This window comes from Hemitrygon akajei, chromosome 9 (genome assembly GCF_048418815.1).
Source record: "Hemitrygon akajei chromosome 9, sHemAka1.3, whole genome shotgun sequence".
Lineage (NCBI taxonomy): Eukaryota > Metazoa > Chordata > Chondrichthyes > Myliobatiformes > Dasyatidae > Hemitrygon > Hemitrygon akajei.
Genome location: NC_133132.1, coordinates 147462266 through 147480678, shown reverse-complemented (window position 1 = coordinate 147480678; position 18413 = coordinate 147462266). Strand labels below are relative to the sequence as shown.

Genomic DNA, 18413 nt, shown 5'->3' with positions numbered 1-18413 from the left:
TCTGTCTCTTTCACCAATCAACTTCCCAGCTCTTTGCTTCATCCCTCCCCCTCCAAGTTTCACCTATCACCTGGTGTTTTTCTCTCCCCTCCCTCAGCTTTCAAATCTACTCCTCAGCTTTTTTTCTCTAGTCCTGCCGATGAGTTTCAGCCCGAAACGTCGAATGTGCTTTTTTCCATCGATGCTGCTCGGCCTGCTGAGTTCCTCCAGCACTTTGTGTGTGTTACTGAACTGCTTACATTCAGGATCAAGTTCATCCTGCTCGGTCCTTGCTAGAAAACTTCCATTCAGGCCATCCTCCTCAGCGGATCACCTCTCAAGTCCAATCCATAGCAGACAATTTACTTATCCCACTTAATTCTGAGTTGCATCAGACCCCATATGCAAACCATCAACAAAAAGCAAATTGCTGGAGAAATTTAGTGTGTCAAGCAGCATCTGTGGAGGGAAAGAAATTGTCGACATTTCAGGTAAGGACACTGCATCAGTCTTTGCTCCAGATTACAGCATCTGCAGTTTTCTGGGTCTCGACGCTATCAATAAATTCAATCTCAGAAATACGTAACCACTTAGGTGACAGAAGTACAAACCAAAAGTCCTGTATAGTTTTTAGATGGTCCTGCATTGTTGGCGATAACATCTCTCAGGTAAGATACTAAACTAAGGTTTTGTCTACTCTCAGGTAATTGTAAAATAATCTACCATATTACATCACAGAACTAGCAGAGTCATTCCTAATGTCCTATTTATTTTGTTTAGAAATGTTGATTATCTGGTCATTATAGATGTCTGTGTGCATTTTGGCTCTCTGGTTTCCTACTGGCCACTTCAAAAAGCTTTCACTAGCTGTAAGGTGCTTTGGAACACAATTTATGAGATAGGAATGGCATTATATAAAAGAAAGCCTTCCCTTTCTGAAATATAATGCTTCTGTTTGTTCATCACCCTCAGGTATATCTTTGAGAATGTTCTGTACAGACCACATTGCATAATCTTAATGCATTCAGAACATTACTGCCTAATGCATATCCCAAACGATGTAAACATCTCTGTTGCCTTGGGCTTCTAGCCGCTACTAGCTTTCAATGTACAAGTTCTCATCCTCATGTGTACAAATGCTACATGGGTTTCACCTCTTCCTCCTTCCACAATCTCTCCAACCCATCACAGGAGCTTACACACTCTTTATATTCTCTCAGTCAGTCACAAAGGCATCAACCATCTTAGCCCGTATTCTGGACTTTATCCTAATACTGATGTATCTTTCCATACTACATAAAGTCTCTTTAAAGTCACATGTTGAATCTTTGAACTTGCCCTGCTGTCCTACTGATCTTCATTGTCTCTGACCTCAATTTCAATTGCGACCCTCCCGTCCATCCTACAATATCTTTGACCTCCTACCATCAGGCAGAAGGTACCGCAGTACAAGGACAAGGACAATCTGACTGGGCAACACTTCTTCCCCCAGGCTGTTGGACTTCTGAATATCCTGACACCACCCAGTACACATTACTTATGACAGCACCAGTAGTATTACACTGTTGTGTATTTAACTATATGTTGCGTATGCACATTATATCAACTTGTACATCTACAGAATTTTTTATTATCTGTCAATAATATTTTATGTGTTGTATGTAATGCACCTTGGTCCCAGAAGAACTCTGTTTCATTTGGCTGTATACATGTGTACGACTGCATGATAATACACTTTAACTTGAACTTGTTATATTGAAGGCATCTCATGAAAATACCTTTTTGAATTTTTTGGGCCATGCTCGGGTGGATCAGACAGAATCTAAATTACTTCTAAGGCCCACTTGTATGAAAAAAAAAGTCCAGACATGACTGAAATCATTGCACTTTTACAATGGAATCCTGTGCTGGTGGCCTGTAGCTTTTGAATAGTTACACTGAGAATATTGTACAGACTCAATGACTCCATTAATTTCAACAGAAAGGAATGAATGCTGCTGAGAAAGACAAGCTTGGGTTGATTACTATTTTTAAAATTGATTTAATTGTGTCCAATATACTATTGTTTTAATTTTTAATATTGTAATTATTTTAAATTACTTTTGGATATCTTTCAATGTAAACATTCTAAACTTGACAGCAAGATGAGGGGTGCACCCTTGGCTGTTAATGCAATTTTGGGTGGGGGGTAGGTTTGACATTTATAGTTATACTGGGTTTCACCAATCGACAGGCAGTTTCAGGAATGTATTTCAGTTGGGGGCTGCATCAAAGGTGGAGATGAATCAGCATACAGGAGGGAGATTGAAAATTTAGCTGAGCGGTGTCCTAATAACAACTTCACACTCAATGAAAGCAAGACCAAGGAACCAAATGTAGACTCCAGGTAAAGGAAACCAGAGGTCCATGAGCCAGTCCTCATTGGAGGATCAGAAGTGGAGAGGGTTAGCAAATTTAAATTCCTGGGTGTTACTACTTGAGAGGACCTGCCCTGGACCCAGCACATAAATCAATTGTGGAAAAAACAGGGCAGCATCTCTACTTCCTCAGGAATCTGTGAAGATTCAGCAAGACATCAAAAGCTTTGACAACCCTCTGTAGAAGTAGTGGAGAGTGTATTGATTGGCTGCATCATGCCCTGGTCGGGAAACACCAATGCCTTTGGATAGAAAATCCTGCAAAAGGTAGCAGATTCGGCCCAGTCCATCACGAGGAAAGCCCGCCTACCCATTCAGCTCATCTACATGAAACACTTCCATTGGAAAGCAGCATCTATTATTAGAGTTCCTCACAACCCTTTTCTCGCTGCTGCCATCAGGTAGAAGGTACAAGAACCTCAGGGCTCACACCACTAGTTTTAAGAACATTTACTACACTGCAGCCATCAGGCTCTTGAACAAAATGGGATAACTACATTCACTTGCCCATCCAGTGAGATGCTCCCACAACCAACAATCTCACTTTAAGGACTCTTTATCTTGATATTTCATGTCCTTGTTACTTATTGCTATTTAGTTATATGTATATTTGCACAGTTTGTTGTCTCTGCACTCTAGTTGATCTTCCATTGATCCTGGTATAGTTTCTAATCTATAGATTTGCTGAGTATGCCCACAGGAAAATGAATCTCTGTTATATGTGGTGATATACAGTATATGTACTCTGATAATAAAATTTACTTCGAACTTTCAAGTACAGGCAAGATAGGGCAACTATTGAATGTCAATAGGTTCCAATAGGTGCATTTAATGTCAGAGAAGACCACTAATATTAGAGCAGACAGGTCTACGCACTAAGGCAGGTCAGATAGATGTAGCATGAAGACTATTTATTACACAGTCATGCTCCATCCCTCAGTATGCCAGCTTTATCTGAACAGTAAATGGATGATGTTATCGGGGTTACTAACCATGAAGCTCTAAACTCAAATGAAGATCTTAAGCCCTATCCAACATAGATAGCTGAGGATACCCTCATTAAAGGGAGGTTATACTGTGGCTGCCTACTCTTCAAAGATTAATTCACTTCCCTGTTTACCCTCTACAGCGAGTTTAGCTGCCAATTCCCACTACTTGAATGGTGGCTTTCTCTCCATACCAAGGAGAAGATACTTCCAGCTGACAAAGCAGTTTAAACACAGTTCATTTATTTTTAGTGATACAAGTTAAAAATCTAGACAAGTATCTTAAAATATATTTAAATCTCACAGAGGTTTTCTATCTTTTAAAAAATTCCCGAATTACCAACTATTTCTAAAACAAAAGGGATTTCCAAAACACAGATTCAATTCCTATAAACAAAAAAGAGATACGAATGAGTTGCAGACAATTCGTCAATTGCAAAAATCGAAGGCAAAGGAATGTATTATAGTTCACCCTGTCTTTCTGTCATTCTTCTTGATGTTTCTGTCCATTCATAGTAAGTCTGAATGCTCCCTACATTTACACCATTTTTCTACCACTTGGATGACTTCACATAAATATGATTACTATTTTCAGATACTTTTTACACCAATGGTCCAAAACTTCTGGAGATAGAGTTCCCAGATTCCTACAATTAATGCTGTTAGCACACAAACCTTCCAACTATTAATAGATCAGCTATTTGATGTGCTAAGTGATAGTATCAATCTGTTTGGCAAGCTTCCTTGAACTAAATAACTTAGCCAGCATTGTCTGATTTGAAACAAGCCCAATTAAATAACCCCATCGTCTTACCCTGCAACTGCTGAGAAATCAGCCCCGGTGCTGAGAGCCAGCATTCTATAGACAGTGCTGTGTGTTTGCAAAGCTGCCCTTTTAACTTCAGACCAATTATTGCTTGCTATTTACATTAGGAACTGAGGACTGGCTCCCATTTATGACAAGAAGCTGGATAAAGAATATTGGTTGGAAGTTTATCTTATTCAAAAACATTTTTTTTAATCTCTAGATGTTTCAGTTCCTTTGTTAGAAAGCTGAACTTGGCAATAAAAAGGTCCTGTGGCCCTGAACAATGAATATCCATCACAATGCTTTAGCTTCGATTTATGATCAGGCTAAAATTCTTTCATTTTCAGCCACACGTGATGTTAACTCACTCTAGAGTAATGTTGAAATTTGATTTAAACTACAATCAAACCAATATTAGAATCATATAACCTACAGCAGAGTAGAAGAGAATTTAGGCCATGGTGTCTGTGCTTTCTTTGAAAGAGCTATCCTAATCATTCTGCTCTGCCTCACTACCCCATAAACCTGCAATGTTGTTTCATCATATTTACGCATTCCTGTTATGTCAAGAATTACAGACACAAGTTCATTTTAAATCTCTTTTTTTTTAAAAATCATTGTCACAAAAATCATCTTATCTTCAAGATGTGGCTTAAAATTTATTCTGTTTAAATAAATCTTGTCTTTCTATTAAAGAATCACTGGTTTGTTCATCTGGTTAAAATAAATTCTTTCCAGACATGTATTCAACATGTAACCTTAGAATATGACTTTTGTCTACAGAGTTGTAACGTACTTATTGCTTTGCAAATTCCAGTGTCTCAACTGTTCTGAGTATAGAATTGCACATCTGCAAGATATACCATATATTCATCACAATGCAATCTTTATATTGTGAATTAAATATATTTTATAAGAAGTAGAACTTTGACAGAATATATGAGGTTAATAAGGAGACAAGTTTCATAAACGTACAAACTAATGATTGTGGTAGACACAGGACATGTTCCCATGGACAAGAGTACAACATGAACAGTATTAAAAGAGGCCAAGTTCAACAATGATTGTTGGCCATTGAGCCACTTACAAAGAAAAAAAATCTTCAGCTGGGGAGATTTGCGCAGCCAAGGAGTTGAGGAGACAGCAGTTTCCATCACACCCAACAGGAGGAATAAGAGAAACCATAGGATCTGGGTGCTCCATTGTGTACTGGTCTCGTTGCCTCATTACAGGAAGGATATGGAGACTTTGCAGAAGAGGTTTACCAGGATGATGTCTGGATTAGAGGGTTTGGGTTGGGTAACTGACACTTGGGTTGCTTACTTTGAAGCATCTGAGGCTGAGGGGAGATGTTGGCAATTGAATTGAACTGATGTTATTTCTTACGTCCTTCACATACATGAGTAAAAATCTTTATGTTATGTCTCTGTCTCAATGTGCAATCATAGTAATTTATAATAAATAAAACGGTCAGTGTAACATAGAATACAGTCAAATCAGCATGAGTTAATCAGTCTGATAGCCTGGTGGAAGAAGCTGTCCCGGAGCCTGTTGGTCCCGTTTCTTGGATGGTAGCAGTTGGAACCGTTTGTGGTTGGGGTGACTTGGGTCTCCAATGTTCCTACGGGCCCTTTTTAAACACCTGTCTTTGTAAATGTCCTGAATCATGGGAAGTTCACAACTACAGATGTGCTGGGCTGTCCACACCACTCCCTGCAGAATCCTGAGATTAAGGGAGTTACAGTTCCCACACCAGGCAGTGATGCAACCAGTCAGAATGCTCTCAATTGTGCCCCTGTAGAAAGTTCTTAGGATTTGGGGGCCCATACCAAACTTCCTCAACCGTCTGAGGTGAAAGAGGTGCTGTTGTGCCTTTTACATCATACAGCCAGTGTGTACAGACCATGTGAGGTCCTCGGTGATGTGGATGTTGAGGGATTTAAAGCTGTTTACTCTCTCAACCCCAGATCCATTGATGTCAATAGTGGTTAGGCCGTCTCCATTCCTCCTGTAATCCACAACCAGCTCCTTTGTTTTTGCAACATTGAGGGAGAGGTTGTTTTCTCGACACCACTGTGTTAGAGAGATGACACAGTAGGCCACCTCGTTATTGTTATTGTTATTAAGGCCAATTAATGTAGTGTCGTCAGCTGAGCGGTAGCTGAGCGAAGGGCGCTGAGTAGGCTACGGTCAATTATGGATAACTCTGAACATCCTCTACATAGCACCATCCAGAGTCAGAGAAGCAGTTTCAGCGACAGGTTACTATCGATGCAATGCTCCTCAGACAGGATGAAGAGGTCAATACTCCCCAATGCCATTAGGCTTTACAATTCTACCGCCAGGACTTAAGAACTTTTTAAAAGCTATTATTAATGCTTTTTGAGATAGTGATTTAGATGTATATCATATTTTTTACTGAGTTAAGTATTGTATGTAATTAGTTTTGCTACAACAAGTGTATGGGACATTGGAAAAAAAAAGTTGAATTTCCCCATGGGGATGAATAAAGTATCTATCTATCTATCTATCTATCTAAATTTAATTAGCAGATTGGAGCTGAGGGTAGCTCGGGAACATAAGAAGTTACAAGGAATACTCGACTCGGCCCAATACATCACAGGCTCATCCCTCCACACTGTTGGTAGTATCTACGCAAGCCGCTGCCTTAAGAAGACTATGGCCACCTGAACCACTTTGCACTGAAATATACTTGTTATTATATCTGTTGTAGTTCTATTTCCTGCAATAATTGTGTATAATTTACATTTAATATGTGTTTTTCTTGTGAATGCCATTCATTTGATGCTATGTACCATTACTGTTGCTGCATTTGTGCATGTATGTACCTGTGCATATGACAACAAACTTGACTTTGATCCGAAAGAAGTTTATAAAATTGAGAAGCAAAGATCAGAGAGATAGTCAGGGTAGAAATGTCAAGTGCCAGTGAGCATACAATTAAGATGAAAGGGAGGGAGTTTAAAGGAGATGTGCGGGACAGATTTTAATTTACACAGTTAGTGATGAGTGTCCAGAACAGGTGCCAGGGGTATTGGCGGAATCTGATGCAATAGTGGGGTTTAAGATGCTGTTAGGTAGAGTCATGAACATGCACGGATATAGATCATATACAGACGGAAGTGATTTAGTTTAGCTTGGTAGAGACATCGTGGGTTGAAGGGCCTGTTCCTGTGTTGGCCTTGTGTTCCATCAACACAAGAAGCAGGTACTGCCAGTCACCAGTATTGCGTGCCAGCCAGGATCCAGCTGTGAGCTCCACGTCTTGGTGCTGAATGCCTGCATGTTTAATGCAGCCTCTTGAACAACAGCGTTTGTAGGCAGCCTCTCCACACCGGGACATGGAGCAATTCATGACCCAGGAAGCACCACCAGCTGGCACTGGAATTGGTTTAATAGTTTGTTATTGTCACATGTACCAAGGTAACAGAGAAGCTTGCTTTGCATGCACTACATACAGATCAAATAACTGCACAGTGCATTGTAATGAAAAATAAGACAATAAAAGAAGGCAAGATAAAGTGCCGTGGCTATGAAGAAAGTGCAGTGAAGGTAGCTAATAAGGTGCAAGAGCATAAAGTGGGAGATTATGAGTTCAAGAGTCCTTTTTATCATACAATGGAGCATTCAATAGTCTTACAACAATGGCTTAAAAGCTGTCCTTGAACCTGGGCTTCCCAAAAACAACCCATCCCAAATATCTTCTCCTCTCCCCTCTTTCACCAGGCTTTTGTATCTTCTGCCTGGTGAAAGAGGGGAGAAGAGAAAATATTTGGGATGGGGTGTTTTTTTTTTATTCTGCTGGCTGCTTTAATGAGAAAGCAAGTTAGGGATTCCAACAAGGTTCCCTGCGCGTCACTGCGGTGGTCACGGAGTCACGTCAGGTTCCTCGCAAAGCCACGTGCAGCCCGAACAGAGTTTTTGTTTTGAGGAGGTACAGGGGCTCTCCAGTTTATGGAAGACCCAACTTAACAGAAATCCATCTTAACGCAACTTCTCCCGTAGAGCAATATGTACAATCAAACAATATCTCTGTTGAAACAAACTTGTCAATCATATTTGATTGTGGAAGTTTGCCACAGAGTCTTCAAAATTCAAAATAACATTGAATAATTTACACTGACCATGCTTCTACAGGCAAAAAACAAAGAGTTTAAACCTTGGCTTGATTAAAAAAGAAACGTCCTGTTGAAATTCCATATCATTCACTGGCTCTCTGGCTTTTTTATGGCTAAATCTGGAGTGGCTGGCTGCAAGTGAGTGAAGTTTTGTTAGTATTTCTACTGCACTTTTTAAAAAAAAAAATTTTGAGAAATTTTTCATCGCTGATTTAAAGATAAATCAGTTTAAGGACAGTTCTCAGGAATAAAACCCTAATATAACCCAAGGACTGCCTGTAGATGCCTGTGAATATTTTGCCTGAAGGACAAAGTGTTCTGTCATTAATCAGCCCTTTTCAGGGCATCATCAGTAGATCATCAGTAGACAAAAAAAAGGGTAGATTGTAATCGGTAAAAGCCAGGAATTAGAAACTAAAAATGTAAACTCATGAGTTTACGACCAAATATTTTATATACCACTGAGATTTTGCACAAAATAGAAAGGAACTGCAATTTTCCTGAACTGACACTATTATAGACTGCGTGCTGTGCATTGGAGGAACTCAAGGTATTTGGTTTATTGAAAAATTACATTTACAGGAAGATTAAATTCTGCGATTGTGCTCAATGTGGGATATCACCTTTCACAAACTCAGGATGTCCTAAAGCTTTTTATAGCCAGTGTCGTACTACAGGAACCATGCTGGCTAATTTGTCACAATGAGGTCCCACAAAGTTCCCACAAACTGCAATGTGATAACCACCGAATAATCGGTTAGTTATGTTGGTTGAGGAATAACTATAGAACAAGACATGAAGGAATTTTCTGCTGCTTTTCAAAACAGAGTGACAATGTCTGTGATAGACATACACCTGTGAGGGCATTTCATTCCCAGTGTTTGCTCCTTTTAGTACAATTCCCCCGCATTACTACAAACTGAGTTGGGATTCAAAAGAATTGTATGATTAGAGTGTAAAACAATTGAGACAGGTATTTCTTAGTTCGGTAAAACAGGCAGAATGGTTTCCACACAATCCTGTAACATCATCTGGAACCAAAATTCAGACATTCATTTCGATAGCAACACACACAAAATGCTGGAGGAACTCAGAAGGCCAGGCAGCATCTATGGAAAAGAGTAAGCAGTCATCGGTTCAGTCGAGACTCTTCATCAGGTCCAAAATTTTTCTATGGAAAAGAGTAAACATGGAAACATAGAAAACCTACAGCACAATACAAAGGCCCTTTGGCACACAAAGCTGTACCGAACATGTCCTTACCTGAGAAATTACCTAGGGTTACCCATAGCCCTCTATTTTTCTGAGCTCCATATACCCGTCCAGGAGTCCCTTAACAGACCCTATTGTATCCACCTCCACCACTGCCACCAGCAGTCCATTCCACGCACTCACCACTCTCTGCGTAAAAATCTTACCCCTGACATCTTCTCTGTTATCTCGACCGAAACGTCGACTGCTCAGTCTTTTCCATAGATGCTGCCTGGCCTGCTGAGCTCCTCCAGCATTTTGTGTGTGTTGCTTTGGATTTCCAGCATCTGCCAATTTCCTTGTGTTTGACGTTCTTTTCTCTGTACACTCAATGGCTACATTATTAGGTACACTTGTTAATGCAAATACTATATCTAATCAGCCAATCATGTGGCAGAATGTAAATCCATAAAAAGCCTGCAGATATGAGCAAAAGGTTCAGCTGTTGTTCAGACCAAAGAGCAGTGTGAAGAAGATCTAAGTGACTTGACTGCGGAATGTTTGTTGGTGCCAGATCTGGCAGTTGGAGTATCTCAGAAACGACTGATCTCCTGGGATTTTCATGCAGAGTGCTTACAGAGAGTGGTGCGAAAAACAAGAAACAACATCTACCGAGCGGCAGTTCTGTGGGTGAAAACATCTTATCAATGAGAGAGGGCAAAGGGGAATGGCCAGATTGGTTCAAGCTGACAGTAACAGTAACTCAAACAATCACACGTTACAATGGTATGCAGAAGGGCATCTTTGAACACACAACACATCAAACCTCAAAGAGAATGGGCTACAGCAGCAGAAGACCATGAATAGACACTCAGTGGCCATTTTATTAGGTACAGGAGGTACCTAATAATGTGGCCACACGGTGTATTTAGCAAGTCAGTTTTGTAGCATTACAGATCACCATGTGTAAACACACAATGTCCTTCAGTAACATAATAAGCTGCTTCAAACGAAAACCTTTTCAATAACTATATTAACAATAAATAATGAGACCTTCAATTGTTATTTATTGATAACGATTTTCTTATAATGAACCAAGTTCAATTCTCTATCAGCCAATCATAAATTCGACATGGGGAATTATCCTGTTCACCAGATGTACCTCTTGTTTCGGGTTTAATCATTCACTTTATCAGGCATTGTGCGGTTCAACATAACGGAGGTGAGGTATTTATTTCAAAGCTCTGTTTACATCCTCATCAGTTAAGGGAGGAAGTGTACAATAATAACCAGGTTGACAGCACTTCCTTCTGGTTTTCAACAACAGAGGTTTCTCAAATATTTGCCACATGTCAAACAAAATACAGTACAAAATGGCACAAAGCATAGCAAATGCGCTGCTCAGAACTCTCACAATAAAGCCTCCCTTCCATAGAAAGGCACATGATTTAAATGGCTTTGAATGTAAATAACAAGGGAAGATTTGACTTCTTAGTGGGGTGTAAACCAAACATTGAACACTGCTCGACACCTGTTAGAAAGCAGCCTGCGTTTCAACCATTCCACAAGGAAAGTTTAAAGTCTGGCATTTTTTTTAATAGAACACACAACACAGAACAATACAGCAGACCACCATGAACCTATGAATGCTGACAAAATGCTGGAGGAACCCAGCAGGTCAGGCAGCATCTATGGAAATGAATGAACAGTCAATGTTTTGGGCTGAGGCTGGAAAGGGAGGGGAAGGATACCTGAATAAGAAGGTGTGGGGGGGGGGGGGGGAGGAAAAGGACACCAAGCTAAAATGTGATAGGTGAAGGCAGGTGGAATAGGGAGGGGATGAAGTAAGAAGCTGGGAGGTGATTGGTGGAAAAAGCAAAGGGCCAGAGTAGAAGGAATCTGACATGAGAGGATCAAAGGAGAAAAGAAGATGGAGAAACACCAGGGGGAGGCAATAAGCAGATGAAGAGAGGAGGTAAGAGGCCAGAGTGAGCAAATGAAGAAGAGGGAAAGGGAACAAGAAAAATTACCAGAAGTTGGAGAAATTGATGCTCATGCCATCGAGTTGGAAGCTGCCTAGATGGAATGAGGTTTTGTTCCAACAACTTGAGAGTTGCCTCATCATGGCAGATTTCTAGCATCTGCAGGATCTCTTGTGTCCGTGAACACTACCTTGTTATTTTTTTTTATTTGCGTTACTTATTCGTATTATAATATAAGCAAATTTAACAAAAAAAAAATGCTGGAAGAATAGAGCAAGTCAGGCAGCTTCTATGTAAGGGAATAGTCAATGCTTCAGGAATCAGTGAAGGGTCTCAGACCAAAACATCAACTCTTTATTCTGCTGAGTTCCTCCAGCACTGTGTGTGTGTTACTCTGGATTTCCAGCATCTGCAGATTTTCCTGTATTTACATATTTTATGTCTCTGCGCTGTACTGCTGCCTCTGAACAAAGTCAATGACAATAAACCTGGTTCTGATGTCTGTTCTGACCATTATGCCAAATTAAACTAATTCTAGCTACCTGCATATGATCCACATCTCTCGAAGGTCTTCAAGTTCATATATCTGTCTAAATGCTTCTTAAACTCTTCCCTTGGTAGGGCATTCCAGGCATCTTACACTCTCTATGTAAAAGGAATTTTTTTTGTACATCTCCTTTAATCTTATCCCTTCCCACCTTAAAGTATTTGGCATTTCCACCTTGGGGAAAAATTCTGCTTATCTACGACCTTCATGATTATATAAACTGCTTTCACGTCTCCCTTCAGCGTTCATTGCTCAAGAAAATACAATCCAAGTATATCTGACTTCTCTTCTAACTAATACTCTCATCTAGGAAATATCCTAGTGATCCTCTTCAGCACCAAAGTCTCCACATTGTTCCTGTAATGCGCTGATCAGAATTGCACAATACTTTAAATGTTTTACACATCTGCATATAACATCCCAACTTATATACTCAATTTACCAAACGATGACGGCAAGAAGCCAGACTACTCCATGTACTTGTGTTGAAACTTTCAGAGAGCTAAGGACTTATGCCATAAGATTTCTGAATGGACCATGAACCCTTTTGCTCTCTTTTTGCATGATTTATATATACGTGTATACATACATACATATATAGATGCATATATTTCTTATTGTGAGTTATGGTATTTGTACTGTACTGCCAGAAAACAAAAAAATTCATGACATATGTTAGTGATTATAAACCTGATTCATATACTGGCTTCTGTACCTCAATCAGGAAGGAGATACAGAAACCTAAAGACACACACTCAATGATTCAGAAACAGCAAATGACCTAGTCACATGAAAACAAAATCCATCTATCCTCCATTTCATTCTTTCACCATTGCCAATACAAAGTTCCCATCAACCTCCTGGAAAAGGAATCATTATTTACTAGAAATGTACCTAATTCAGCCAGAAAATTCTGAGACTATTACGAACATTTTGGGAATTGGTTACTATGTAGTAGGTGACTCACTTCTGACTCCTTCCAGCATCCACAAGACACACTAGTGATGACTAAGTTAGTAAAACTATCATGGGTAGCTCAGAAGCTAGTAAGATAGTTATGAGAGCTGAGCACAAAATTTTAGGTGGACATTCCAAATTTGATTTGAAGGGAGTTCAGTGCTGTTGGAACTGTCCTTCTTCAAAATTTAAGCAGCTAGTTAAAAGTTTAGTGGAATTATCTTTGATCTCCTTACCAATGTATATTGTCCATGTATTATTTCTTAAATAAACTGATTTTTCAGTCAGTTTTGCAATGCTATGTGTGAAAATTAGCTCGTGTTTCCTCCATTACAATAAGGAAGACACGTGAAAAGGGATATTTCAATAATAATAAAGCATTTCATCAAAGTCACCACGTAAGTGCAGCTTTTCATCCTACCCAGTTGCAGTTCTAGTTACAATCTGCAATGAATGTCATTCTAGACAAGCAGAATACATAACTAGCATCCCATCTTCCAGCTTAAACATTCACTTGTATTGATAGTGTATTGTAATTTCAGTGTATGTGTGTCACTGTGTTTACTGCAATTACTTACTAAGGTTCAAAGAAAATTTATTATCAAAGTTCATAAATGTCACTGTATACAACATTAAGATTCATTTTCTTGTGGGCATTCACAGTAAATATAACAAACACATAGATTTAATGAAAGACCTCACCCAACAGGACGGACAAACAACCAATGTAAAGGACTACAGACTGTGCAAATACAAAAAGAAAAAAAAAGAATAACAAATAAATAAGCAATAAATATTGAGAACATGAGATGAAGAATCCTTGAAAGTGAGTCCATGGGTTGTAGGAACATTTCAGTGATGGAGCGAGTGAAGTTGAGTGAAGTTTCCCTGCTGGTTCAAGAGCCTGATGGTTGAGGGGTAATAACTGTTCTTGAATCTGATGGTGTAGGTCCTGAGGCTCCTGTACCTTCCTCCTGATGGTAGCAGCAAGAAGAGAGTATTGTCTGAATAGTGGAGGTCTTTGTTGAAGAAGGTCTCTTCAGAAGAACCATCTAGACTCATGACTTCCACCATCTCAAAGGAATAAAGCAGTAGACACTTGGATGTTCTCCTTCTCCTGAAAGGACGGTCTCCTTCCAGTCACACACCAATCTGGCCAATCCTTCAGCAGTGTGGAGTCACTGTCCTGGATCATCCAATTTCAGAAGATGGACTGTTGAAGGTGGCAGTTCACCATCACCTTCTCAAGGGCATTTTTGGGTGGGCAACAAGTGATGGTTTGATGGCATCGCTCATGAAGTGAGCTCAGCCAGTAGACATTTACAAAATCAACCATGATTGAATGGTAGAACAGACTCAATGGATCGAATGACCTACATTCTGCTCCTATGTCCTTTGCTCTTAAAAAGTGGCAAGGCTGCTTTCTCAGATTTCTTCCCTTCCCACCACCACTACCAACACTGAAGAATGGATCGCTCTAACCATGTCCCTTTATTTCACTGCTCCATAACGTTGAGCGAGCGCTACTTTAATATATTGTGTTCCACTCCTATCACCCTCTTGTGACGAAGTTTTGCATTTAAACTATTATGTTCCTCCATAGTAGAGATCTTATAGCCGCATTCGCAGCCTAATTTCACAGTACAATCGTATAGAATTCCAGCAATCTCAAATTGGCAGTTACAACTGGACAAATAATGTCAGCCTTTCTTGTGGATCTTAACTGTGTTTACACACTAGATTCATTTCTGTAATCTTGAATTTATTGCAGATACGACCATTACTAACATTTTTATGGAGCACTTTCCTGTTTGACTCAAAGCCTCTTTATCCATTGCCTAACAATTTAAATAAAGCATTGAAATTAGGCAGAGATCCTACTTGGCAACAGATTAAGGTAAAACATTTCTGTGAGCAAAAAACTTCCCTGTAAAAAGGAATCCACATGGAACAACTGACTTGCCGTTGCATTTTTTTTTTAGCTACTACTACTCAAAAATAGGAAGAAAATATTGGAAAATATCCCAGAGTAAAATTTTTAATAGCCCTAAATGCTAAATGCCTAAGCAATACTCTGCATCATTAGCTACTTCAATATACTTCAAAAATTATTCCTTTTCACAGAAGAATAAATAAGATAAAACTAACAGTAGTACCTAGCAAAGGCACAGTTTTTAGGAAAGCATCAAGCCATTTTGTAGACCCCCAAATATGCAACTTGCTTTAACAAGTCAAAAAACTGAGGTGCTTTAAAAAGTCAAAAATGAAGCTCAAGATGAACACAAAATTTAAAACGGTGATATCAACAGTGTGAATATAATTCTCCAAACCTCCTCCGATTATTTTCAACAGTTGCAAACAAAAAATCTGAGGAATTAAAATAACCATACCTCTTCACTAGTTGGTTGAAATGGTGAAAGAGCCTGAACTGCTTTCTTCTGAGTTCCTCAGAGGAGCTGTCAGAGTTACAGATTGTTTTCTCAATCAAGCAGTCTGGATTCCAAAGCAGAAATGCAGTAGTAAATCCTGTTATCTCGCATTACTGCTTATTGACAGCAGTGTCGGAATAACACACAAAGCAATGGCTTGTTGCAAGTATACAGGAAGTGAACAACATCTGCTTTCCTATTTAAGCGCAAGAGCATCTGTGTTGAAAAAAACAGAGGCAGTCGATGTAACCACAAGGAGCAGCCCACCTTCAGAATGACTTCAGCAGGGTGCAGACGAGTCTCCAGTTAGTGTTTCATAAAAAGCAGTTGAGTCAGACGAAAAAGGTGGTCCCATTTTCACCACCTTTAGATATCTGTGGGTGCTGACAGTATCAGAACAAGAACTAACAAAGTCTTCTTTTGCAAAGGAAGGTCTATCATCGACGGAGTGACTAGTCAGATGTTATAATTAGTGGTTGATTTTGTTTCTCCCTCCCCTTCCCTGGCAATTCTGCATCCTACAGGGCAGCTAAAAGCTGGAATGCGATACCCAGTGAGCAGTAAGAGCTGGCTGTTCACCCACATCGAAAATCAAATAGAATTGTGTGAGAGAAACAAATGAGTTCAAGGCCAGAAACAGGAAAGTATCAATGCTAGAATCTCGGACATGATTTCTTTTTAAAGTAACTACATAGTCAAAAACTGCTGAGGGAACAACTAGCATAATATATTAGGTTAGTTAGTGAGGAAGGCAAAGAAAAGATTCATAACATATGACTGACTGCACGATTAATTGTTACGGCTTGCTTCAAAGTCCAGAAAGTACACAGAGTTACAAATCCCTTTCTCAATTTAGCACGATATTTTAGAAAACTGATTTTATCTTTTATTTGTAGTTTTTAATAAAGCCATGATTCCTCTTCCAGATCGAAGCCACGCGTTGATACTGATAGCATCCCCGAGGCAAATGTTAACTAACCCCCCCCCCCCCCGCCATCCCAGCCCTCGACCCCAGCCGGATTATGGCAAATATGTTGCAGGTCATACATCGAAAACACTCAGTTCATTCATACTTCGAACAAATACTCAATTCTAAGGGAAATGGCATACCTATATGCTTCAATTAGTGCTTTCAAAGACATACTACACTTCTTCCCTTGCCAGACATAGACAGATGTGACAAACTGACTCCTAGAATAAAGCAAAACATCTGATTTGTTACTGCAACACTCAAATTTCTAATCTTTTCAGAAAAAAAATTCTTACACTTCTTCTGTCTCAGTCTTAATTGAAACAGCCTGAAGATTTAAAACAAGGCTGGTTTATGGAAAAAAATTCTGTGCGGTCAATATTGCTTGTACTTCTTAAAATCCTTGCTGCATTAACTAACAGAAACCACCGAATTCTTCTATCAATAAAAAGCAACTCCCATTTATAACTTGTGCTTAAAGAAAGCTTAATTATCTGTTATTATCTGTTCCTACACCTTTTCATGCAAAGATAATTATTGTGTAGCTTTTCTGTGGGTAATTTGCACAGTCTTTGATGCCCTGAGAAGAAATGCATTAACATTTGTTATAATACTTGGTGTTATGTTTTATTTGTATTGTTTCCGTGTTCACCGGTATATCTGAAGCCATCCTTTGACGCAACAACTTTATTAAGGATCAAAGGCAAACTCTGAAATTAGTCCTCCACTCTAAGCTCTCCATCACTGGCCTGATACATTGTTGTAATGAAGTCCAATGTAAACCTGAGCAACACCCTCCCAGCTTTCAGCATTTCTCAGAAATTGTTTCTTTCACAACTCCTTAATCAGCTCTTCCATCTCCATCTACTGCCACTTGTTGTATGGCACTTTCCAACATTACCACAGGAGGTGCAATGCCTAACCTTTCAACTCTTCCCTTTCCAATATTCATAGACTCAGTCTTTCCATGGAAGAGAGTGATGCACTCGCACTTTATGCAATGCAGACAAGTGCGAGGTTTTCCACTTCATTAGGACCAGCCAGTATAGGTCTTACACAGTGAATCATAGGGCACTGAGGAGTGCTGTAGAACAAAGGGATCTGAGAATACAGGTCCATAAGTCACTAAAGTGGCATCAGAGGTAGGCAGGGTTGTAAAGAGAGCTTTGGGCACATTGGCCTTCATCAATCAAAGTATTGAGTACAGGAGATAGGATGTAATGTTGAAGTTGTATAAGAAGTTGGTGACACATAACTTGGAGCATTGTTTGCAGTTTTAGTCACCTACCTACAGGAAAGATGGAAAAAAGCTTGAAAGAGTACAGAGAAAACTTACAAGGATGTTGCCAGGTCTTCAGGACCTGAGTTAAAGGAAGGATTGAATAGGAATAATAAGATTTTATTCCTTGGAACGTAGAAGATTGAGGGGAGATTAGATAAAGGTATACAAAATTATGAGAGCTATTGCTAGTGTAAATGCAAGCAGGTATTTTCCTTTGAGGTCGGGTGGGACTACAACCAGAGATCATTGGTTAAGGGTGAAAAGATTAAACGTTTCAGGGGAACATGAGAGGAAACTTCTTCACTCAGATGTCATGAGAGTGTGGAACAAGCTGCCAGTGCATACAAGCTCAATTTCAAATTTTAAGAGAAGTTTGCATAGGTACATGGATGGTAGGGGTGTGGAGGACTATGGTCCCGGTTCAGGTCGATGGGAGTAGGCAGTTTAAATGGCTTGGCACAGACTGGATGGGCTGAAGGGCTTGTTTCTATCCTGTACTATGACTCTATTACCTTCAGAGTTCACAATGTGACTGCCTCCGCATAAGAGAAACAAAGCACAGATTTTGTTTATATCCATTTTGCAGGTGCCTGATCTTGATCCTGAGCATTCAATTTCCTTCCATTTAAACTCAGTATCACACTCCCTCTCTCTGACCTCCCTGTCTGTGGCTTCCTGCACCAATATAACAAGGCCCAATATAAGCTCAGGAATCAAAGAAAAGTA

General features: G+C 39.6%; 1 protein-coding gene across 6 annotated transcripts in view; it reads right to left on the bottom strand.

The window, feature by feature from the left end:
* LOC140733639 (protein eva-1 homolog A-like) overlaps positions 1-18413 on the bottom strand; it is a 300828-nt gene that overhangs the window by 30602 nt on the left and 251813 nt on the right. The window contains exon 1 of one of the 6 annotated variants that reach the window (XM_073057247.1): positions 15397-15880. The exons of the other annotated variants lie outside the window; for them this stretch is intronic. The gene's annotated coding sequence lies outside the window, so the exon portion shown is untranslated. Of the gene's footprint in view, positions 1-15396; positions 15881-18413 lie in introns of those variants that run through there. 6 annotated transcript variants of the gene reach the window in all.